The 24739-nt window shown below is 37.3% G+C and overlaps 1 long non-coding RNA gene and 1 pseudogene across 1 annotated transcript; both read right to left on the bottom strand.

Moving 5' to 3' along the window:
• Positions 1-129: 129 nt before the first annotated feature.
• On the bottom strand, positions 130-4551 carry LOC113091072 (uncharacterized). Its single transcript, XR_003287280.1, has 3 exons — positions 4489-4551; positions 2781-2803; positions 130-888 (listed from the first exon to the last, which is right to left on the bottom strand). It is a non-coding gene; the product is annotated as an uncharacterized LOC113091072 (long non-coding RNA).
• Positions 4552-14698: 10147 nt separating this feature from the next.
• LOC113091071 (uncharacterized) overlaps positions 14699-24739 on the bottom strand; it is a 29713-nt pseudogene continuing 19672 nt past the window's right edge.

Genomic DNA, 24739 nt, shown 5'->3' with positions numbered 1-24739 from the left:
ATGTAATGTTTAATGTTTAACAAACATGCATCATACTGAAGCAGAGCCCTTTGAAGTGCTTCTTCTATAGACATAGACACATCTCGCAATGATTCATCATAGACATCAACACCAATAACACCACAGAAAGATTCTCCATGCTTTATTGAGAATGTTGTGTTATCAAGTGTGTGCAGTATGGGCATTTCTGCAACAGAAATATGACCCAGCCCTGTTCGATCGTGGATCTGCCCCTGCAGTGTCATTGATGTGTACAGCTCATCTCCATGCAACAGAACAGCATTCAGGTCCTCTGTTGTCCACGTCAGCACATCCTTCAGCACACTCGTCATGACTGCTGTGATACTGTTCACTGCACACTGACGGTTTCTGTTCGAACCAAATCGCGCATCACCCTGATGGAAAGAACCACGTATGACTTTCTGTGGGAAATAACCAGAGTTATTGACAAGTGAAGCTCTGGTAACATCACTCCAGCTTTTGCTAGACACTGGAACACTTGTGTCAGACTTTGGAACACTTTTAGTAACACTTGTGGCAGACTTTGGAACACTTTTAGTAACACTTGTGGCAGACTTTGGAACACTTTTGGTAGACTTTGGAACACTTTTGGCAACACTTGTAGCAAACTTTGGAACATTTGTGATAGAGTTTGGAACATTTTCAGGAGCCTTACGGCAATTCAAACAGTTTTCTCTGTGAGCGTTCTCTGTCGGCATTCTCTCTGTCAGCGTTCTCATGGCTCTGTTTGTCAGAGCTGTGGGGAGCAGCCTTTTGTTTTAAAGGAGGCATAACCTCAATGACATCCATGAAGGAACCGAGCGTGTAACGCTCAGCATTCCTCCTCTTGGCCGCCTGGGACCGGCGGAAACCCTTTCCACGTGGCATCTGAAATTACAAAAAAGACAGAGACACCAAACAGTTTAGTACAGTGCATTACTACACTTTATTTTACTCACTAGTCTGAAATGTTTTCTATATAACATTCATACTAGGGCTGCACAATATTGGGAAAAAAAACTCACATTGCTATATTTTTTGTTTTTCTTCAGTGGATATTGTGATAAAAAATTACTTTAATAATATTTTTTTCCAAATAGAGCTATTTATGATTGGAGTTATTTTGTAGTTAATTAAATCATCACAGAAAACAAATTTAAAAAATAAAGATAAATATAATAGAAAAAAGATAAAAATGAAAAACAGTGCTTTATAATTTTTTACAGGTAAGCCTGAAACTGAATAATCAAAATATTTAAAACAACAGTGTATAATTTTCACTATTTAAATTAAATCTAACAGATCGGTGTTAAATCAAGTGTTTTTTAAGTGTGTTTTTTTTTTTTTTTATTAATATTCATGACAGAAAGCAGTGACAAACTACTGTGGAACAATATACTGTTACACATCCATTTTCTTTCTCAACAGTTTACCTTCACCTAAACCATTAAGCAACTGTTTATTAAGATACTTGCAGAGACATGCATTTTGACAATTTCATGCATATAGTTAATTAAGGCACAAATAGACATGGAAGTGAATGGCATTTAATGTTTATGTGCATTTGCGTAGCTTTTACATGCACAAACACAAAGATACTTAAACTATCTCACAACAAATAGTCAATCATGAACTACCAGCTAATATGCTTTGAAAAAAACCTTATGTTTTGACAACTTCAATACAAAGCTGCACATAAAAAAGTCAACATTAAGGCTTTTGAAGACCTTTTCAGGAATTTAAGAAATAAATACTGTACATTAGCAAGTTTGCAATACTGACAAATTATTCCAATAACTTAAGTTTTTTTTTTTTTAAAGTAAGATGATATTTTATAGGGTCTTTTTGTGCTGGTTTATGACTGTTGAGGACAGCTGACTCAAAAAGACATACATTTTTTAAATATTCTATGCTGTGGTCAGTTCAAAACAGTGACAGAAATGAACCATTTCAAATGGCAATGTTTGCCAATATTTCTAATCCTATTAGATTTACCCTATACATCACTGACAAAAAATTCTAAAATTTAAATGAAATTCAAATACAATAACGCCATACAGGACTGTTGCCAATCAAATGAAATCATTAACAAAATCCAACTTTACACAGATACAGAGGTCACACAGAAGCAGCATAAGAAGTAGCTTCATATATTTATAGTGCATTAACAATTACATAAGTTATGCTACTATTTTTTTAAAATATTTAAATAGGAAATGTATATGAAATTTACAAATTCAATTCCTTATTTTAACATTTTAAATAAAATAAAAAACTGCCAGCAGGTGGAGGCAAGACACTTAATCAGCAAGTCATTCATTCAACCAATTTGTTGAAATGGCTGATTCATTCAGGGAGAGAAGCAAATGACCAAATTTCTCAATGGGTTACTGAATCATTAAACTAATTAATTTAATAAAAAAATTCAGTCAGTAAAGATGAATAAATGACGTGCAATCATTATGATATATGGGGAAAACGATGTGTTCTATATTATAATAACTATACCATATAATATATATTTGAGATCAAAAGTAGCTTACATCACACAAAACATTAAAACAAAAATTACTTTATTATTACATATACAAAAGTGTCATGTATAATTTTAGTCCCCTCTTCATTAAAAATAAGACTATTTGAGACTTTTCCTGACCTTAACTGTTACATATGTTATTGAATACTTTAAGACTTTAAAAAGATCCAAGGGAACCTTTACAATGAGCTTCTTGTATTGCCTATATTTTCACAATGAGAAATCATGGTTTAATATGACTTACCTTAGATGAGTTCTGAGAGTCTTCTGAAAACACAGGGAAAAACATTACATTCAGTTCACAAAATATTGATTACTCTTTACTAAATTATTATAAAAATTTCAATAATTAAGGGGTTTCCAGGTTTGTGTGTATGTGTGTGAGCAAAATTTGCAACAAGAAGTCTGTGGAGCAGTCATAGCATAGAAAGTGTAGCAATGGCATAGCAATTTAGCAATAGCAATGTCTTTAAAGGGATAGTTCAAAATTCTATCATCGTTTACTCACCCTCAAGTTGTTCCAAACCTGTATGAGTTTCTTTGTTCTGCTGAACACAAAGGAAGATATTTGGAAGAATGTTTGTAACCAAACAGATCTCGGTCCCCATTGACTACCATAATATATATGTTTTCCTACTATGGAAGACAATGGGGACCGAGATCTGTTTGATTCTGTCATTATTCTAAATATCTTCCTTTGTGTTCAACAGAACAAAGAAATTCATACAGGTATTCGACAGCACCGACACAAACAGTGAGTAACACTGTGAGTGTTCAGAACTCATTAATTAATTAACAGTGTTAATTGATTTCTGATGTGTTATTAATTATTCAAGTTCACACAGACTTTCTTTCCAAATCGCTTAATACTGTTTATGCATCAGTGAATCAAGCCAGTGACTAAACGGTCAACTTCACTTTGTTTCTCTTAGTAACATGAAACACATCTTTTATTTAAATTTTGATTTAACTACAGAGAGCGATCCAAGAACGCTCCCTTTATTTTGTTCAGAGTTTTCAATCACACATCGCAAGTGTATCTGCATACTTGCCCGAACTGCCGTTATAATGAATAACGCTGTCATACTGCACAACGAAGCTCTTACTGTATTCACGTCGATATTGTGTTTGCTGTTAGTTGTGGTGAAAGCATTATTGTGAGAGAAAAAAATTTGCAATGACGAAATCACTGGATTCACGCGATAAACAGACTATCTACTCCATGCTCATCACTGCAGCCTTTCATGTGATGGGAAAAGATCTCAAAACTAATGCTATAACCAATGCTTCCACAATTCGTTAACCTTGACAGCTGTAATAGTCAAAAAAAATGAGAAGGGTTCCACATGTAATACGCATTTCGAATGCAAAGATGTCAGCCAATCACAACAGTTGTCGTGTACTCTGAGTCTCACAGCAGACGTACACGCCCCTACAAACAGAGCATTCAAGCCAGAGGGCTAATATCAGGATATAAAAATGCATTTTATTTCTAAATTTTAAATATAAAAATCATACTAACAATATAAGTGCACCTCAGAAAACATTTAAATAATAATAATAATAATAATTCATCCAATGAGACCTTTAAGGAATGCTCTGTTCAAGAAACCAATAAAGATAATAAATAATAGCCTAAATTACATGTGTTTCTCGCCAAACCCTTTAATTTAATCTAACAACATTTAAAATATACATCAATCGTCATATGGGCCTACTATTATGAGTATTTCCATAATTTTTGTTGAGGTTTACAACGAAGGCAGGACGAGTAAACGCAGGCCTCACTCACTAATAAACACCTTTACACACCCATTTGCCAAAAATAACCATACAAACATATTGTCTGACATACAAAATACTTAAAACTATATCAGCAATATTATGAATGATAAGTAATAAAAACAGATTAATAAGATTATGTAGACCAAACAAGAAGACACGTTTCTTACCGTTTCGAGATAGGAGCAAAATGGCTTCCTGCTAATGAGACACGTGTTGTCTGCAAGCACGTTACAGCTCCCCTAGTGGTTATAGTAATCAATACATACTAATCCTGCTTGCACAGGACTATAGCCTATAGCAACGTTTATCATATTAACACACTTAACAATGAATTCATAATTATACTTACCACAACATATTGCCACATCAATATGTATATTTTATATTTTTTTTCTGCTTTAACTTCAGTTTTCTTCATTTCTGTAAAATGTAGCTATGGTCAATAAATATTTCATAAGCCTAATCCTATTTATATTGTCTGCTTATTTTACTAAAATAAACGATTAAAGAAATGGTATACGCCTAGTGTGTATATAAAAAATATATATATATAAAAATAAAAATAAAACCTTGATCGACAAGCAAAGGGATGATGCAGGCTATAAGCTACTTTTATATTAGTACAAGACTTCAAATTTTAGCAGTCTCGTGTTCTCTAAGATTTAATTTGATTTTTTAAGTTTGTTTAATACATAATTTAAAATGGAATCATTTATATAGACAATTAGCTTATGTATAAGTTTTTTAAGGTAAAAACCAAAGTAAAGTTCAAAAGTAGCCTATATATGCCTATGTTGTATGGGCTACAAAAAAAAAATGTTTATTTTCATGTAGTGTTACACCTTTGTAATAATTTGCAACTTCAAATTTAAGACAAGTTATACTACTGATTTACCTTATGAAGAAGGTAAAAAAAAAGCAGAACTCGATTTGCACATGCAGACAATAATCGAAAGTGTTTTAAATTTAAACATTTTACAGATTATTATAAATCTGTAAAATTACATTATAACACAAACTAAATGACAGACTAAAGATGTGTACAACATATGTACTTTTGAACTTTACTACTGTTTTTGCGTTAAGATTACTTATGCATAATCTAATTCTTGGTACTAATCATTCCATATTAAATGATATTAAAGGATTTAAAAATCGACTAAAATCTTAGAGAACACGAAACTGCTGAATTTAGACGTGTTATAAAGTAGGCACATCATCCCGTTGCCAATTGCTCAGTGTTTTTTTTTTTTTTTTTTTTTTTTTTTTCAGTAAAATAAGCAAACAATAGAAATGGCCAATGAAACAATTATTGACCACAATCCTGAAAACTGAAGTAAAGACAGAAAAAAATCAGCTATAGCTACTGCAACAAAAATGCCTTTGGCACACAATTGTCTTCTTAATTAATCTGAAGTGAGAGGAAAATTATTCAAACCACTAAACCATCGCGGGACTAGTCGACTGCTCTCTCTGCATCGCCTTGCTCCGTTAGCTGCTCTTCTGGCTGTGCATCGTTTCAGGCGGACCAAACAGCAAGCACAACATTTCGACAATGCCAAGCTGTAAATTAAGCTGCTTGCATTAGCTAGTACAAAAAAGGAAGAAAAAAATAAACATAAAAAAAGTAAAACCTAACTTATGCAATAACCTTGCCCCCCCCCCCCCCCAAAAAAAGACAAAATCAGCCTAAGCTCTTTCCTAGCGTATAACCTATACCTATTTCCACTCAATAAAAATGATTTCGTTATATATTACATTTCTACGAAACAACATTGCAACGAAAACTACAGAAATGTGAAAATTGAAGAGAAAACGGACCTGAAATTTAATTGCTACTAGCACTGACTCCTCGGCCTTGCAGCGGACCTAGTTGAAACCGCCTGACCTTACAACATAAGCTATTTTCATTTCATTAAAAGGATTTTTAATAATTTCAGCACAAAAACCTAAGTCTAAACGATACCTTAATATTACTTAATCCTGCCTATTCGACTCACTTTAAGTTAATAGACTTAAACTGACTTAAATGGACTTGAATTTATTAATTATACATAAAATTACTTTCATACAAGTCAATATGTAAGCACGTATTGATTTTCTATTTTTATCATCACCTTGACATTACATACCATATTTAGTAGAATATATTTCTTAAATAATCAATGTGAAATCCTTGATTTCAATCAAATAAGTGGACAGTACAAAAAGGATTCGATGAAAAAGGAAATATTTATTGAACACTTAATTATAGACAATTAGAGAAAGTGGAAATTAAATAAGAACAAACAACCAGTTTTCTGAACATAAAAGCATTTGACAAACCATATATTTAATTTAACGGAACAGAAATCTGAACGGTCTTCAAGCAACTGAACCACCTTGCTCCGCTGGCTGTGCCTGGCCTTCGTCTGCATCGGTGTCCCACTGATCTTCCGCGCCGACAGCCCGCCCGGCCTCTGCTGGCTGGATGGACAGGAGGAAACCGTCCACGTTAACTTTGAGTTAAAAATGATCCTTGATCGCCTCTGCGTCGTTTGACATGCTGCTGAGGCCGGCGTCGCGCAGGTAGGTGGAGAGCGCCGAGCTGGATAGCTGCACCGTTTCATCGCCGCTCGCAGTGGAGACCGTGGCTTTACCGCCAAAGCTGGCGGAGAAAGACAGCGAATGTTGCTTCATCCTGCAGCCCTCGCACCTGTGCGTCTTCGACTTCTCCACGAACTCCTTCTGCTTGAAGTGGCAGGCGGAACACCGACGTTGTATCGTGACTTCTATGCCCTTTATTGTGGCGCTGAAAAGCGCCGTTGATTTTTCATCTTCCGCGCTGGCTGCTCCCTCCGCCACCTCCAAGTCCGCGATATGCTCGATACTGCTGGACGGACCAGTACTCGGACCTAGGGCCTTCACCTCCGCTACAGTCATCCTTTTGCAGCTTGGTGGCGCGCACCGCAGAAAAGGCAGCCTGGTCACCTCGACGCTGGTCCCACGAGAGCACAGTACGTCAAAGCCGTCTGGATCAGAGAAGCCTGGAGAACAAGCAAACACGTTTAATTAAAACCGAGCTCCCACGGCCGACTCATCAGTGAGCCAGAATACAAGTGAGTGAGTCTGGTCTGGATAAACAGTCATATCTTACTCAAGCTTCGCTTGACGTTCCGCAGCCGCACCGGGTTGCCGTTCTTTTCCGCTTGAACGAAGAGGGCTTGCTTTTCCATGGCGAAAACGACCACTCTGTGGTACTCCTGCCTGGCGCTCTGAAGAACGGCGGTGAAGAACGCAGAACGGTAGACCGTTTTCTTTATTGGCTCACTGTGACAGACACTCAGACAGCAAAGAGCACTGCAGAACTTGGACTATTTATAGCCCTGATATGCAAATTAATCGGGGACTGAGGAGTGCCGTCCTATCGCCTTCAGTGGGAGGGGCCAGCTTAACCGTTTCCATCATTCCAAGCTGTTGATAACTCTTCACTACAAATGAACCCGTTCGCCTTCAAGCCTTCTACTGTACTATCATGCAGAAATAAATCAAGTAATAAGTAAATTGAGAAAATACAGCTAATACTGCAATTACTCACGCGGTTCCTTATAAACTCACGAAAAATGAACAGAATTCAATCTTTATGCATAACCGAGCGTCTCATCTTAAAACTGTATTTTCAGTCCAATCAAATGTATCGTTAAATTGCCACATTTCCTTTTTATTTTAAAAATACTTATTCTCTTAAAGCTTGAAAGCACAAATAGGCCTAGATTATTATGTAATAGCCGACTGAACATTATAATATCTGCATAGAATATTTCTAAAACCCGTTGCTAATTCGTTACTTTTTTCGCTTGCATTTTCATAAGGACATAGCTTAAAATAATACGTTTAAAAAAACTATTTTTAAAAAAAAATTATTTAAAGTGAAAGACAGTCGGTCCAAGACAATTTTGTAATAACTTGCATGTCCAGAGGTAAAGTTTAGTCTGCTGGTTCAGTGGCTTTAATCGATCTGTAAGTTCAGGTTAATTAAAAATACAGTGATTTGTTAAATTAATTTTTGTTACGGTATACAATTTGTTCTGCATTCACATCAACTTTACTGCGTGTACCTATATAATAATTCATATACATATGCAATACATGTTTTTACATAGGACACTGTCAGTGATAGTACCGAAATGAGTCCGGTTTTATTTTATTTTTTTCACGCTTCGTGTTTTTGCAGTTGCAAAGTTGTTTTGGAGAAACGGAATAGCCTGCTTAAAGAAATTATCTGTTTTGGTTTGAAATACTTAGTCGTCCAAAAGATGCTTTAATATTACTTAAGCATAGGCCTACTGATTCGACTCAATTTAAGTTAAAGGCTATAACTGACTTTAAAAATGGACTTGCATTTCCTATTAGCTATAAAAGACTGCTTAAATTACCTTTATGTAATCAATATGAAAGCAAATGACATTGATCATGGTTTTTCCTTTTTATTGTCATTACATCACATTTAGTAGGCTAATATATTACTTTATTTTTTTTCGCAATAAATTTTTTTCACACTGAATATAAGTAGACAATACAAGAAGAACTCGATGAAAAAGGAAACATTTATTAAACACTAGTAATTACAGGCAATTAGAGAACGTGGAAATTAAATAAGAACAAACAACCAGTTTTCTGAACATAAAAGCATTTGACAAACCATATATTTAATTTAACGGAACAGAAATCTGAACGGTCTTCAAGCAACTGAACCACCTTGCTCCGCTGGCTGTGCCTGGCCTTCGTCTGCATCGGTGTCCCACTGATCTTCCGCGCCGACAGCCCGCCCGGCCTCTGCTGGCTGGATGGACAGGAGGAAACCGTCCACGTTAACTTTGAGGTCAACTGGCGGAGACTGCAAAAAATGATCCTCGATCGCCTCTGCGTCGTTTGACATGCTGCTGAGGCCGGCGTCGCGCAGGTAGGTGGAGAGCGCCGAGCTGGATAGCTGCACCGTTTCATCGCCGCTCGCAGTGGAGACCGTGGCTTTACCGCCAAAGCTGGCGGAGAAAGACAGCGAATGTTGCTTCATCCTGCAGCCCTCGCACCTGTGCGTCTTCGACTTCTCCACGAACTCCTTCTGCTTGAAGTGGCAGGCGGAACACCGACGTTGTATCGTGACTTCTATGCCCTTTATTGTGGCGCTGAAAAGCGCCGTTGATTTTTCATCTTCCGCGCTGGCTGCTCCCTCCGCCACCTCCAAGTCCGCGATATGCTCGATACTGCTGGACGGACCAGTACAGAGGCAAAGGCACCCGTCTCGCTCTCTCGTAGACAGGTTCTTGAAGGCGTAAGAGACGCCGGCCTCGGCAGCGTTGACGAAGGTGTCCCACAACGTCAGCTTTATCTCCCCCGTTCCGTCGCAGATCTGCACCTCTTTCAGCTCACAGTCCGAGTTGCTGACCGTGACCACTCTGCTCACAGAGCCCTGCAGCGCAACCTTTGCACGGACCTCCTTCACCTAAAGAAAGCACAAACACGACATTAGTTGGCTTTCCGTTTTGACCACGAACAGAGCGAGATGATATGGCTCTGAGACGTCAGCTCTGGGACTCGCACCTTCTGCCTCGGACCTAGGGCCTTCACCTCCGCTACAGTCATCCTTTTGCAGCTTGGTGGCGCGCACCGCAGAAAAGGCAGCCTGGTCACCTCGACGCTGGTCCCACGAGAGCACAGTACGTCAAAGCCGTCTGGATCAGAGAAGCCTGGAGAACAAGCAAACACGTTTAATTAAAACCGAGCTCCCACGGCCGACTCATCAGTGAGCCAGAATACAAGTGAGTGAGTCTGGTCTGGATAAACAGTCATATCTTACTCAAGCTTCGCCTGACGTTCCGCAGCCGCACCGGGTTGCCGTTCTTTTCCGCTTGAACGAAGAGGGCTTGCTTTTCCATGGCGAAAACGACCACTCTGTGGTACTCCTGCCTGGCGCTCTGAAGAACGGCGGTGAAGAACGCAGAACTGTTTTTAGACAGCTTTCTGGGCGATACGTCAAAGACGAATCCCTCCACTGCGTCTTCACCCTCTTTTCGCACTTTAGCAGGACTGGACATCCTTCCTTAACCGGACACGACCTGATGCAGACTCGACCTCTTCCTGGGACTCCGAATTGCCTTTCTCAGACGAGGGCGCCGGCAGAACTTGGACTATTTATAGCCCTGATATGCAAATTAATCGGGGACTGAGGAGTGCCGTCCTATCGCCTTCAGTGGGAGGGGCCAGCTTAACCGTTTCCATCATTCCAAGCTGTTGATAACTCTTCACTACAAATGAACCCGTTCGCCTTCAAGCCTTCTACTGTACTATCATGCAGAAATAAATCAAGTAATAAATAAATTGAGAAAATTCAGCTAATACTGCAATTACTCACGCGGTTCCTTATAAACTCACGAAAAATGAACAGAATTCAGTCTTTATGCATAACCTAAGGTCTGTCCGAGCGTCTCATCTTAAAACTGTATTTTTAGTCCAATCAAATCGTTAAATTGCAACATTTCCTTTTTATTTTAACAATACTTATTCTCTTAAAGCTTGAAAGCACAAATAGGCCTAGATTATTATGTAATAGCCGACTGAACATTATAATATCTGCATAGAATATTTCTAAAACCCGTTGCTAATTCGTTACTTTTTTCGCTTGCATTTTCATAAGGACATAGCTTAAAATAATACGTTTAAAAAAACTATTTTTAAAAAAAAATTATTTAAAGTGAAAGACAGTCGGTCCAAGACAATTTTGTAATAACTTGCATGTCCAGAGGTAAAGTTTAGTCTGCTGGTTCAGTGGCTTTAATCGATCTGTAAGTTCAGGTTAATTAAAAATACAGTGATTTGTTAAATTAATTTTTGTTACGGTATACAATTTGTTCTGCATTCACATCAACTTTACTGCGTGTACCTATATAATAATTCATATACATATGCAATACATGTTTTTACATAGGACACTGTCAGTGATAGTACCGAAATGAGTCCGGTTTTATTTTATTTTTTTCACGCTTCGTGTTTTTGCAGTTGCAAAGTTGTTTTGGAGAAACGGAATAGCCTGCTTAAAGAAATTATCTGTTTTGGTTTGAAATACTTAGTCGTCCAAAAGATGCTTTAATATTACTTAAGCATAGGCCTACTGATTCGACTCAATTTAAGTTAAAGGCTATAACTGACTTTAAAAATGGACTTGCATTTCCTATTAGCTATAAAAGACTGCTTAAATTACCTTTATGTAATCAATATGAAAGCAAATGACATTGATCATGGTTTTTCCTTTTTATTGTCATTACATCACATTTAGTAGGCTAATATATTACTTTATTTTTTTTCGCAATAAATTTTTTTCACACTGAATATAAGTAGACAATACAAGAAGAACTCGATGAAAAAGGAAACATTTATTAAACACTAGTAATTACAGGCAATTAGAGAACGTGGAAATTAAATAAGAACAAACAACCAGTTTTCTGAACATAAAAGCATTTGACAAACCATATATTTAATTTAACGGAACAGAAATCTGAACGGTCTTCAAGCAACTGAACCACCTTGCTCCGCTGGCTGTGCCTGGCCTTCGTCTGCATCGGTGTCCCACTGATCTTCCGCGCCGACAGCCCGCCCGGCCTCTGCTGGCTGGATGGACAGGAGGAAACCGTCCACGTTAACTTTGAGGTCAACTGGCGGAGACTGCAAAAAATGATCCTCGATCGCCTCTGCGTCGTTTGACATGCTGCTGAGGCCGGCGTCGCGCAGGTAGGTGGAGAGCGCCGAGCTGGATAGCTGCACCGTTTCATCGCCGCTCGCAGTGGAGACCGTGGCTTTACCGCCAAAGCTGGCGGAGAAAGACAGCGAATGTTGCTTCATCCTGCAGCCCTCGCACCTGTGCGTCTTCGACTTCTCCACGAACTCCTTCTGCTTGAAGTGGCAGGCGGAACACCGACGTTGTATCGTGACTTCTATGCCCTTTATTGTGGCGCTGAAAAGCGCCGTTGATTTTTCATCTTCCGCGCTGGCTGCTCCCTCCGCCACCTCCAAGTCCGCGATATGCTCGATACTGCTGGACGGACCAGTACAGAGGCAAAGGCACCCGTCTCGCTCTCTCGTAGACAGGTTCTTGAAGGCGTAAGAGACGCCGGCCTCGGCAGCGTTGACGAAGGTGTCCCACAACGTCAGCTTTATCTCCCCCGTTCCGTCGCAGATCTGCACCTCTTTCAGCTCACAGTCCGAGTTGCTGACCGTGACCACTCTGCTCACAGAGCCCTGCAGCGCAACCTTTGCACGGACCTCCTTCACCTAAAGAAAGCACAAACACGACATTAGTTGGCTTTCCGTTTTGACCACGAACAGAGCGAGATGATATGGCTCTGAGACGTCAGCTCTGGGACTCGCACCTTCTGCCTCGGACCTAGGGCCTTCACCTCCGCTACAGTCATCCTTTTGCAGCTTGGTGGCGCGCACCGCAGAAAAGGCAGCCTGGTCACCTCGACGCTGGTCCCACGAGAGCACAGTACGTCAAAGCCGTCTGGATCAGAGAAGCCTGGAGAACAAGCAAACACGTTTAATTAAAACCGAGCTCCCACGGCCGACTCATCAGTGAGCCAGAATACAAGTGAGTGAGTGAGTCTGGTCTGGATAAACAGTCATATCTTACTCAAGCTTCGCCTGACGTTCCGCAGCCGCACCGGGTTGCCGTTCTTTTCCGCTTGAACGAAGAGGGCTTGCTTTTCCATGGCGAAAACGACCACTCTGTGGTACTCCTGCCTGGCGCTCTGAAGAACGGCGGTGAAGAACGCAGAACTGTTTTTAGACAGCTTTCTGGGCGATACGTCAAAGACGAATCCCTCCACTGCGTCTTCACCCTCTTTTCGCACTTTAGCAGGACTGGACATCCTTCCTTAACCGGACACGACCTGATGCAGACTCGACCTCATCCTGGGACTCCGAATTGGCCTTTCTCAGACGAGGGCGCCGGCAGAACTTGGACTATTTATAGCCCTGATATGCAAATTAATCGGGGACTGAGGAGTGCCGTCCTATCGCCTTCAGTGGGAGGGGCCAGCTTAACCGTTTCCATCATTCCAAGCTGTTGATAACTCTTCACTACAAATGAACCCGTTCGCCTTCAAGCCTTCTACTGTACTATCATGCAGAAATAAATCAAGTAATAAATAAATTGAGAAAATACAGCTAATACTGCAATTACTCACGCGGTTCCTTATAAACTCACGAAAAATGAACAGAATTCAGTCTTTATGCATAACCTAAGGTCTGTCCGAGCGTCTCATCTTAAAACTGTATTTTTAGTCCAATCAAATCGTTAAATTGCAACATTTCCTTTTTATTTTAACAATACTTATTCTCTTAAAGTTTGAAAGCACAAATAGGCCTAGATTATTATGTAATAGCCGACTGAACATTATAATATCTGCATAGAATATTTCTAAAACCCGTTGCTAATTCGTTACTTTTTTCGCTTGCATTTTCATAAGGACATAGCTTAAAATAATACGTTTAAAAAAACTATTTTTTAAAAAAAATTATTTAAAGTGAAAGACAGTCGGTCCAAGACAATTTTGTAATAACTTGCATGTCCAGAGGTAAAGTTTAGTCTGCTGGTTCAGTGGCTTTAATCGATCTGTAAGTTCAGGTTAATTAAAAATACAGTGATTTGTTAAATTAATTTTTGTTAAAGAATACAATGTGTTCTGCATTCACATCAACTTTACTGCGTGTACCTATATAATAATTCATATACATATGCAATACATGTTTTTACATAGGACACTGTCAGTGATAGTACCGAAATGAGTCCGGTTTTATTTATTTTTTTCACGCTTGAGTTTTTGCAGTTGCAAAGTTGTTTTGGAGAAACGGAATAGCCTGCGTAAAGAAATTATTTGTTTTGGTTTTAAATACTTAGTCGTCCAGAAGATGCTTTAATATTACTTAAGCATAGGCCTACTGATTCGACTCAATTTAAGTTAAAGGCTATAACTGACTTTAAAAATGGACTTGCATTTCCTATTAGCTATAAAAGACTGCTTAAATTACCTTTATGTAATAAATCAATATGAAAGCAAATTATATTGATCATGGTTTTTCTACCCCCCCCCCCCCCACCCTGACATTATCATAATTAGTAGGCTAATATATATCTATTTTTTTTTCCAAAAATTTTTTTTCACACTGAGTATAAGTAGACAATACAAGAAGAACTCGATGAAAAAGGAAACATTTATTGAACACTTAATTACAGGCAATTAAAGAACGTGGAAATGAAATTAGAACAAACAACCAGTTTTCTGAACATAAAAGCATTTGACAAACCATATATTTAATTTAACGGAACAGAAATCTGAACGGTCTTCAAGCAACTGAACCACCTTGCTCCGCTGGCTGTGCCTGGCCTTCGTCTGCATCGGTGTCCCACTGATCTTCCGCGCCGACAGCCCGCCCGGCCTCTGCTGGCTGGATGGACAGGAGGAAACCGTCCACGTTAACTTTGAGGTCAACTGGCGGAGACTGCAAAAAATGATCCTCGATCGCCTCTGCGTCGTTTGACATGCTGCTGAGGCCGGCGTCGCGCAGGTAGGTGGAGAGCGCCGAGCTGGATAGCTGCACCGTTTCATCGCCGCTCGCAGTGGAGACCGTGGCTTTACCGCCAAAGCTGGCGGAGAAAGACAGCGAATGTTGCTTCATCCTGCAGCCCTCGCACCTGTGCGTCTTCGACTTCTCCACGAACTCCTTCTGCTTGAAGTGGCAGGCGGAACACCGACGTTGTATCGTGACTTCTATGCCCTTTATTGTGGCGCTGAAAAGCGCCGTTGATTTTTCATCTTCCGCGCTGGCTGCTCCCTCCGCCACCTCCAAGTCCGCGATCTGCTCGATACTGCTGGACGGACCAGTACAGAGGCAAAGGCACCCGTCTCGCTCTCTCGTAGACAGGTTCTTGAAGGCGTAAGAGACGCCGGCCTCGGCAGCGTTGACGAAGGTGTCCCACAACGTCAGCTTTATCTCCCCCGTTCCGTCGCAGATCTGCACCTCTTTCAGCTCACAGTCCGAGTTGCTGACCGTGACCACTCTGCTCACAGAGCCCTGCAGCGCAACCTTTGCACGGACCTCCTTAACCTAAAGAAAGCACACACACGACATTAGTTGGCTTTCCGTTTTGACCACGAACAGAGCGAGATGATATGGCTCTGAGACGTCAGCTCTGGGACTCGCACCTTCTGCCTCGGACCTAGGGCCTTCACCTCCGCTACAGTCATCCTTTTGCAGCTTGGTGGCGCGCACCGCAGAAAAGGCAGCCTGGTCACCTCGACGCTGGTCCCACGAGAGCACAGTACGTCAAAGCCGTCTGGATCAGAGAATCCTGGTGAATATACGGAGGGGTCTCGGGTTTTTTAATCTTATACACCTGATTCCCGGGCTCCGTATTATATGTGTGCGGCGATATATATAAATAACTTCAGATTGAATATTAAAGAAATATTCTCAAAAATGTTATAGTATAATGTCAAAGAACAAAAAAAAAAAAAAAAAAAAAAAAGCACAACAACAACCATTAATCCAAGGGAAGATGTGCATTCATATTTATTTAATATATAAAAAATACACTTTAAGCAATTTTATCTCTAAGTTCAAGTCGACTTAAAATATATATATTAAAGCTTATAATTTAACTTGAACTGACTAAAATAAATAAGTAGGCATTAAACCTTTGCATTAGTTTTGTTGTAGACGTTGGACTACTGAGGCTAGAGACATCTCGTATATTAAGGTATCTTCAGGATATAGGTTTGTATGTTAAAATGGTTACAAATGGTTTGAAAAAAAATGAAAATAGGCGAACAAGCTATGCGGGTTTTAACTATGCCCGCATCACGTTTGGGAGCACACATTAAAAATAAACAGTTAAAACAAAGTGGTTCAGCTCTCCTGTCTTAGCGTCAGCCACGTAGGCTACAGAGAACAAATGAATTATGCGACGAGTAGACTACTCCGCTAGTTCAGCTGGATTGTTCTCTTACACTATATGGTCAAAGACGTTTTTGCTATCGAAACAGAGCTTTTTTTTTGTACTTTCACTTCTGCGTCTATAAGATTTATGTTCAGTAAAATTTTCATTCTTTAACTTATCCCATTACATTTACACTGAATCATTAAGCAGACGCTTTATTCAAATCGACTTACAAATGAGAACAATAACAGTACACAAGTGCCATGACAAGTCTAGCAAATAACCCGTAGCTATGTTTTTTTTTTTTTTGTCTGCTTATTTCACTGTAGTAAATGATTTAAGAAATAGCTACTTCAAAATTGTAGTTTATTGTAAAAATAAATACATCAAAATAAATGTAGTATGACCTGGTAAGATGTGCTTAAATATTTAGTAATTACATTTTTTTTCTAATACATGCAATTTCATTTTTAAGACTTCCGTAATTTAAGTCGAAGACACATACATAGAAGTAGATTATGTTTAATTAATTCTAAGGCAAAATGTAAAATGTATTAGTGAAATTAAATCGTCTTCATAAAATGAATTATAAAGTTGGCTAACATATCAGATACCCCACTCGCGGGTTTTCAACTAGGTCCGCTGCTGACTACAATTAAACGTAAAAAACAAAACACTAAAAACTAATTTGATGGCCTACATGAAACATGTTAATTACATTATATGAAAGGATTTTTGGTGCAAAACAATTGAGCGTCTGTGACACAGACAAAACTTACAAACGTGTAGGCCTAGATTGTTTTCCTTTTCCACAAACACAACACAATCATTACACCTTCTAGAATCTTTCACTGCAGGTGCACAAATATTTTTTTTGAATAACAAATCAATAAACTCGTACACTTATGTTTTGCTACTATTGCTGCAGTGGTGCAAAACCTTACAGTCTTTGTGCAAAACACATTTTAGTATATTTTAGTAATCCTAATGACAATGCTGGTAGAGGAGTGCTTGATTAGCGTTAAAGCTAAACTGTAGGATTGTGGCCCTCCAGGACCAGTTTTATCCATCCCTGCTTCACCTCACAAAGAGAATCTATAATATATATATATATATATATATATATATATATATATATATATATATATATATATATATACATATATTTACAGTTTGTTATTAGTGTCATATACAAGATGATTGAATATATTTGAATTATTAACAAATGTACAGCATGACAGTCAGGGATGTAAGAAAAATAAATACTCACAAACTTTTTTATTATTTTATTTTTCTTCCCATTCATTCAGGTGCCAACTGATAAGCTACACTCTAATCAGATTGCTGAAAATTTTACAGTAGATGAATGTCTTATTACTGTATTTTCATTTAAATTATTATTACTGTATTGTCAGTGTTAGTACTGTTCAGTTTATTTGCATTTTTACCTGTATAAAACAATACAATTGCAATACAGCACTGTAAACCATATTTTATTTAACCCCCCCCCCCCCAAATCACAATAACTTATTACCATTTGTCCTGATAATATTCTTCTTTTAAAAATATAAATGACAAGTATTGACCCCTAGCATGCACTAGCTGAAAAAGGGAATCATCACTATCCCAAAACAGGCTTTACAGAAATACAATACCGTTAAAAAAAATAAAATAAAATGTTGTTTTGTTAAATTTGAGTAATTGTGGCGAAGCTGGTAAGCTCTCTCATAAGAAACACCGCGACAGGATTCAGGCCGACGGTTTTTCTTTGCACCTTTTCCTTAATTCCACCTGATCTATAACTTTGAATGGCATTTGGAGGCACAAGGGTTGATTCTCGGAATGAACCTGCAAGCACAAGACATTAAAAACATTCAATAACATTTTCTATAAAGCCCATATTTATACTAGATTATAATGGTATTCATAAGGCATTACAGTGAATGCATAATGCATTATAAAAACCCTTATCATATGTTATATCATCTCATGTATAATCATAACAAACAATTAAAATACATAATACTTAGATATCTCTGGTCATAACTTTAAGAGTATCTTTTGTTTAAAACACACAATAAATATCATATTAAATCTACTAGATTTAAATATATATTAGGTTACATTTTATTTTGATGGTCCTCTTATAGCCCCCTTCCTCAAATCTTTTCCTGGAGGTCCAATGCACTGCAGAGTTTAGCTCCAACCCTGATCATCTGTCTGTGATTTTTTAATGATTCCAAAGACATTAACTGGCATTGATTAGCATGCTCAAATGTGTTTGATTACGATTAGAACTAAACTCTGCAGGAAAGTGGATTCAAGGTCCAGATTTCAGGATCTCTATCTTATATTGTGTTGACTATAAGCAACTTTACAACTACATAGCAACTAACTCCCATTAGACTATTAGTAGGCTTAACTTCAGGTAAGTGTTGGTAGAATATTTACATACTCACAAACTTACTTATAGTCATTTTGTCTTTTAGTGGACCAAGTGAATTTTGTCTGATTTATGTAAAGTAACATAACTAACATGGCAAGATATAATAATGACTTATAATACATTATAACTGAGAAATGTAATTAATTGTTACTTAAGTGGATGCAACAACTTCATTGTGTGTTTTAAATCATCACACTCTTAAAACCTATAACCACTAATAAATAAATATTATAATACATTAAAAATATTCATATGATTATACAACATATTACACATTATATATATATATATATATATATATATATATATATATATATATATATATATATATATATATATATATATAGATAGATAGATAGATAGATAGATAGATAGAGCATTCATTACAACTGGGTAAGAATACCCTTATAATGTATTATAAATACAAGGTTCATAGAAACTCTTAACAAACATTCAACCAAGATTAAAGAATTTGCCCCAACTGTCTTTGTGCTGTATGTGCTTTGAGATTGTTTAATACACTATATACTATCTGAATGCACCTACAAGGAAAGTGCAGTTAGTTTATGATCCATCACAAATCATTAAAGCTATATCGCTTACAAAGCATTTATGTAGATCAAACTGCTATATTGCTGAAATAATGGAACTGATTCCCAAGCAATGTATAACAATTAAAAATAATAACAATAATAATAATAATAATTTTACTAGTTTACTTTGGCTAACTTACCTGTTGATGTAATCACTATTATGATTGCAATCACAAGTAAAGGCTATGACTGGAATGTATAGCAGATAACATGATCCAAATCACAAACTACACACACACACAAAAAAAACCCTACTCAAAAGTAGCCTTCTTTTTGGATAACTTACCTCTATAAAATTTGTACCTTATGGTTTGGGTCAAAGCATCGGACACATACATGAATGTAAATTTAATGCAAAATCTAAATATTTTGGGTTACCTGATTCTGTATTTCAATAAAATGGACAGCTGGCCATATGATGAGCTCCTCAAAATCAGCATCTGTGTTTTTGCTGGGAGAAATCTCCTGTAAGACAGCATTTTATAGTTAATGGTCAGAATAAAACTACCATAGAACAACATAAAGAGTTTATAATCAAATAAACAACATTTATCATATTTGTTAACCAATCTTGATACATTTATATATTGCTAGTCCCGTTCTGTGAGTTAGTTAAGACTAGCAGTCAGTGGCTAACTCGGCTAATATAGTAGTTAATGGCAGCTTCACCTGTTGTTAGCACCGCTACGATGATAATCACAAGAAAAGACTCCAATACACCTCCTTTACAGATGACATGACAGATGACCACAACCTGGAAATAAAATATAAAAGGTCTAACGTTACATAACAACGTTTTTTATTTACTCGGTTTTCTTTACTATTTTAACGTTAGCTCGTTGTTATGCAACGTATATCTGACTTATCCTGTGATAAACAGGCAGTGTAGAATTACAATATTCTCTGATTAATTTAACGTTATGTGGACTAACTATATAACTTACCAGTTGATGTAACGTTAATCACAAACAGCTCCAAAATACGATCTACAACGATATGATTCACAAACATTAAGTAACAAAAATCGGATAGTATAGCTCCTCTGATTGGCCAAATCTCAAGAGCGCCCGCGAAATTTGCACGTGAAAAATAGCTTTGAGTCTCGTAGCAGCAGATTCACGCCGTTGTGGTTATGCACTTCTGTTTGTGCTAGAAAAGGCATAATAGAAAAATGTATATAACAAAACATTCTACAGTCTGCAAATATCATTGCAATAATTCAATGATTTTCAGATGTGCAATGATGTCATTTTTGATGTCGGTGTGTGAATATGTTTTGCACAATATTTACTGCAGAAATACTAGGACACAACATGTCTACCAGTTTGATTTGTTATTCATTAAATATAGTTTGTGCACCTGCAGTGAAGGATTCGAGAAGGTATAACTATTATATTATGTTTGTGGAACAGGGAAAAATATCTACAACTTTTATCTGTGACTTCAAATTTACTGGTACACGTGTGGCTAATCTCTACAAATGCACATTCTACGGTCACAGACGATCAGTTGTTCTGCACCAAAAATACCTTCACAGAACGTATTTCACACCGGCCTCTCTGAAAATCAGATACTCACTACCTGACATGGTCATGATCAAATATATTAGCCTTGCTTGGCTGCATAAAAGCAAAAAAGAAAATTAAGCAATTATGTGTACATTTATCTATATGAAAACGAAAGTAAATGAGGGAAGTTGCACCATTTCTTATGCTGTTACTCCCTCTAGTGGACTGCAGTCGTCCCATAGAATTTTTTTTCTCAGCCAATGCAAATCTATGGGAAAATCTTTAATTTTTCATAAATATTTATAATTAACTTTTCATAAAAAAACTTGATCAGTCTTATCATCTACAAAAAATATAGAAACAAACTACAGATCAAATCCACTGTCTCTGACTACTTTGGTGCCTGTAACATTAAAGCCGTAAACTTATGTACACTACAGCTGAAAATTATTGGTCTCACAAGTATAATAATATTTAAACACTGTAACAGTATATTGTCTTTCTCAAGACAACATAGACAATAACTTAAACAACGTTAGTAAGGTGTATCAGAGAATATGAAAGAATAACAGAGATAACACACATAATTGTATGTATCTACAGAAGTTAAACCAAATATATTTAAATCTCCTTGTTTCAGATGATGAAAGAAATGAGAATTCCTGACCAACCTTGTGGACTGAAATTCAGGTTACAGAATTTAAAATGAGACACTCTCAAATGTGTATTGAACATTGCCAGCTAATAAAACCTATTCTCCAGGGACTATGCTCTTAACATAAATGTAACTGCCTGAGTTAAATGATTAATACTAAAGTGTAAGAAGTCAGTCCAGTCGCCCCTGCTGTACATAGTTTGTTTTTTGGTCAGAAGTGCCACACTTTTGAGACCACCGTGCACTCCTACACCCATATATTAAGCAACATCACTTCTGACAGTTCTGATAAAGTTAGTAGGCTACTAATCATCATCAAACTAATTAAAATTATATTAAAATAAAATAAAATTGACATCAACAAAAAATCATAAGATTTGACAACATATCCGCGAGAGGGCGGTCCTTGCTTTTGGTGGTAGACTACAAGAGCACTAAGTGGCATAGAGCGCCCTCTCGCAGCTGTAGATGGTAATGTTTTCTCTTGGTTCATTTCTCTCGGTTCATGTTAAATTAATTTTGATAAATAGGCAGGACCAGCCAAACTATTAAAAAAGTGCGACTTATAGTCCGGAAAATACGGTAAAGATAAAAATAACAAGTTAATGAATTAGCTTGTAATGTTTTTAGTATTTTGAAATAGACTTTTTAAAACATCTTACCTGCCAACACTGACACCATGGAATGTTTTCCTTGACTTAACTGCTTATTTAATTTTACTTTATTTTCTTTAAAATAAATTTAACCTTCTGTAATGTTGTTTCAATAACAGTTACATACTGCTTGTTTTTAATTCACCAAAAACTGGCTAAATATTATTTTAAAAAGACCATGACAAAGACTATAATCTAGAATTCATAAAATGAAATAATTAAGTTTAAGTATGTCATTTTCCACTGTACATATGCACAAAGCTGAAATGAAAGATATGGGTATTTTAATTAGACTAACTAGCTCCATAGCTGGCTTACATATACAAATAAATTACAAAATGTGATAGATTAGTTTAACCATTGCATAATGCTCATATTTCTCTTTGTTATATTAAGAAATTGTCACTTTAAGCATAGTTGTGGGAGTAGTTCATGTCCGATCTCTTAAATAGGCTACTTTAACAAATTCACTCATAAAATACCTACAAGATTTATTTATTATCACAATTTATTTACTACTTATTGCTGTCTATACTTATCAGAATTTATGTCGTTATATTATAATAAAGTTTTGAAATTTGCATTTTCTAAATTTTCTCAGTCGTGGTGTAGGCCGAAAATCCAAAATCTTCTCAGACTGCCTTCAGGCCTTGTTGGCAATAACTTATGAAATTCAAGTAGATTTTAACACCCTTCTCAAATAATCCACAACAGAATTATACGAAAACCATGTAAAAATGGATGTGAGGCTATATCTCCACAGAGGTTTAGCATATTGAGACCAAGCTTTGTGTCTGTCATAAAAACCATGACCTGAGACTACCTGCACTGTTTAGTCGATGTGCCACCTAGTGGTCAGGAGTTATAATGACATTTCTAAAAAATGCTAATAACTTTTAATAAATTAGACTACTGAAATGAAAATGGTCTCCCTATATGCTTTGGATCACGCCAAGAACATTGATACCAATTATGCCAAAATGTTGTAAACCTACTTCTTCGAACACCTCCTAGACCGTTTTTCACCAAATTTGACGTGGATCATCTTCAGACCATGCTGACAAAAAGTTATAGATTTCGTGTCGATATTCGAAACGGTTCTCATTTAACGCATCAACAAATCTGCTGGAAGGGTGCCAAAATGTATTTGAAGCTGTATCTCTGCAAAGCTTTGACATATTTGCACCAAACTTTGTATGTGTCATCGGCACCTTACACTGACCATGCCACATAAATTTGGTAACAGCGCCACCTATTGGTCAAGAGTAATAAACCATTCATTACCCATGAATAATTACACTTATAAAAATGCTAATAACTTTTTAATGCATTAGCCTATTGCAACGAAACTGGTCTCAAAATATTCCCTGGTTTATGCCGAAAACATAGATACCAAATATGCCAGATTAAGCTGAACTTCCGGTCCGCCATTTTGATTTATGTTGAAAACCTACTTTTTGAACTCCTCATCAGCCGTTAGTCCAATTTTCACCAAAATTTAATCAGATGATATTCAGACTGTGCTGACAAAAAGTTATGAATTTTGTGTCGATAGACAAAACCGTTTTTGCATACCACAGCGACGAACTTGAGGCACAATGACAAAATGACACTTGAGGCTGTATCTCTGCAATGCTTTGGCATATTGACACCAAACTTTGTTTGTGTCATTGAAAAGTCACACAGAGTACACCAAATTGACTTGATAACAGCACCACCTATTGGTCAATTTTGATAAGCCAGTAAATCAAGCTACTAGAGGTTGTATTTATGATTTTTTTAGCCATTTCAATTACAATAATCCTAAAATTGCTGTTATTGCTCATTAATGCATTTGGTGTGATGCTCCATGCCATGCTTAGCTCCTACATTTGCCGTTGGAGTGCTTGGCCCCGTAATTGCTGCTTGCAGCTATATTTATTATTATTATTATTCTTCCGACTGGGCGTCTATGGCAGCCCATAGAACCAAATGCGGGAAAGTTGTAATGGTTTGACATTCTGATAGAGGACAGTACCAACATTAAGTACACCAATTTTGGTGTGTCTAAGTCAATCCCTCTAGCGCCACCAACTGTCCAAAATTTCACTTTAATTTTGTTAATAACTTTTTAACCCTAAGGCCAATCAACGAAATTCTTTTTTCCTCTGATTTCTGAGCTCATGCCGATTCGATTGCACCCTACGAAGTCATTTCCGTCATAGAAATATGACCGCCATTTTGAATTTCTTTAAAAACCTACTTTTTCGAACTCGTCCTAGACGGTTTGTCCGATTCACACGAAAATTGAACCATATCATCCTCAGGCAGTGCTGACCAAAAGTTATGCAAATCAAATTGATTCGTCAAACCGTTTTCGATAAACGCTCTAACAAATTTTATGTAGTGCTTACAAAAACAGTCGTAAGGCTGTATCTCGGCAACGACTTATCCTATTCAGACCAAACTTGGTACATGTCATAACAAGCATGACCTGAGGCAACATGCTGTGATTGGGCGCAGCGCCACCTACTGATCCGGAGATATGAAAAACTGCTATTTTTGCTTATAACTTCTGAACAGTTTGTCCAAAAATCATAACATTGGTCTTGT

Source organism: Carassius auratus, unplaced genomic scaffold, assembly GCF_003368295.1.
Source record: "Carassius auratus strain Wakin unplaced genomic scaffold, ASM336829v1 scaf_tig00214061, whole genome shotgun sequence".
In the NCBI taxonomy this organism is placed as follows: domain Eukaryota; kingdom Metazoa; phylum Chordata; class Actinopteri; order Cypriniformes; family Cyprinidae; genus Carassius; species Carassius auratus.
This window is presented reverse-complemented; position numbering and strand designations above follow the sequence as displayed.